Source organism: Lactuca saligna, chromosome 8 (genome assembly GCF_052625555.1).
Source record: "Lactuca saligna cultivar CGN05327 chromosome 8, ASM5262555v1, whole genome shotgun sequence".
NCBI classification, from domain to species: Eukaryota; Viridiplantae; Streptophyta; class Magnoliopsida; order Asterales; family Asteraceae; genus Lactuca; species Lactuca saligna.
The window spans coordinates 29,151,126-29,153,461 of NC_136424.1; positions in this window are offsets into that span (position 1 = coordinate 29,151,126).

The window sequence follows — 2,336 nt, forward strand, 5'->3', positions numbered from 1 at the left end:
CGTAATATCATGTTCCAGCCCGGGTTTCAGCCGTTGGATTAGGCACATATCGACGGATAGGGTGTAATATTAGGGTTTCATGCGGATTGGAGTCGACGGCCTTTAACGGTTGTAATGGCACCACCGTTAAATCCCGTTAATCTTGTAATGATTTATGACGGGGGGATTTAATGAAACTCAATGCGTTTTGCAAAAAATCTGTGTCATTGTTTCTAAATAAATATATAATACCAATTTTATAATGAAAACATTTAATATTTCATATTTAATTAAAGAAAACATAATTAAATAGTGTGGAGTTTAAGCAAATCAAAGTACACCATAAAGACGGCAAGAGTTCCTACAATTATAAGACAAAATACACACTTCAATCCTAACAGACTTGTTTTAACCTAAGAGATATCATTCAATGAAAACCATAACCAATCATATATATATATATATATATATATATATATATATATATATATATATATATATTCCATCATAAATTTCATCAAATACAACAAACAATATCAGTCAAATATGTATCCAAATCATATTATTTTCTTACTTTTCACTCTACTCGTATATGTCTTCCCATCTCCGACAATCTCTAATTACTTGATCGAAGTTGGAAGCCATAACAGCACATGTCTAGTTGTTGGAGTCAACATGATGGTGGTATGCAAATCTTGATCAAAGAACTGTCGGAATCCATTTCCAGTCAAGACCAATCAAGATGATATTTTTATGCACCCACAACCTCATAAATGCTAGGATCTAACATTCTAAGCTCCTGGAGTAGCTCATACTCACAAGAATGACTCTAAGGACCATAATAAACCCAAAATAATCCCTAGACTAGATCTAACACATAAAGTCATCAAGTTAGAAACTTTATACCTCATGGAAGTTGATGAAGATGATAAGAGCTTAGATCCACAACCTCCAAGCCAAAAAACTGATTCTTACGATATCTCTTCTTCTCCAAAGTCCACCAAAAAAACACACCAAGGCTTGAAATTCACACAAAAGAGGCTAAGGTTTCGAACATAGGGTTAAATGAAATGGAGGGTGAAGATAAGAGGGTTTAAGAATGAGTTAAGGCCTTTAAATAGGGTCCAAGACCCTAAATTAGGGTTTGAGACCGAGTCGTGTAAGCCCAACGTACGTGAAGGATCCTTCGTGATTACTCCAGCTAAATACGCCTAGTGTACATTCGTTGTACACCCATCCTACTCGGAAAGCCCCTTACCACTCTATCTTCCGATGGCCATAAAATTTTGTTCTAACTCCGAATTAGACGATCCTCATATCCACGGAAAGGTAATGAGAAGCTCCACCATCCTATAAATTATCCTTTTCCTTAAAACTTGCCAAACTTAAATCCAAAATTCATAAAAGGCCCGCACCACCACTTTACTATTATACCTTTGGGCTCCAAAGCACTAACCGGACCCTCAGATCACCTAATCTACATTATCCACATCCAAAGGGGTCTAAACCTCTATTTCCTTAATGCACGAAGCCTTTTGATAATTGATCTTCGAGTCATGGCTCTGAATTATGAAACGATTCGAAATAGCATGTTACAACTCTCCCCCACCTATATTAGATTTCATCCTTCAAATCACTCCTTACCACCCTCCTAGTAACCAAACAATCCGACCAATTCTCTTAAATCCCCGATTTACCGAAAAGGTTGACTCATACTCATAGAAACCTTATAATGCTACCATCGAAACCCAACTTTAACAGAGCTCATACACCCTAATGGTGAACAAGTTATTGACCCACTATAATACTACTGTTTTGAGAAAGTCAGAAGAAGTCAAGTCAAAGGTCAACCTTTTACCACCACGATGTGGTAGTATGTTTACCACAACGTGGTAAGAGATGAATCATCATAACACATGGAAATAGACGGAGGAGTTGGTGGCCACTACGTGGTCAATTGATTCCACGACGTGGCATATAACGAGTCACTAAGACACGTGGCAGGAGAGTATGACATGTAGAAATACCGGAATATAATCACCACAATGTTTTGCAGGTATGGCTACAACGTGGCTCACTCCGAGCATTAGATATGAGAGTTTCGTGTCAATTTGGGGGATTTTGGCACATGTGATCAGAGATGCTGCTCATCAGTCGTTCTTATGAGATTATACCAAAATAGTTATATCGATGTATAGGAGATAGGAAGTTGAATTACGAGATCATATATGTATCTTTTACCACATTATTGTATAACTATATATGTGATAGTTGTCGGGAGTTGTTAGACCCGGACATATGTTAGAGGTGTTCGTGATATGGTGCTATTACGGAGTTGTTGATAAAATTTGTAAATA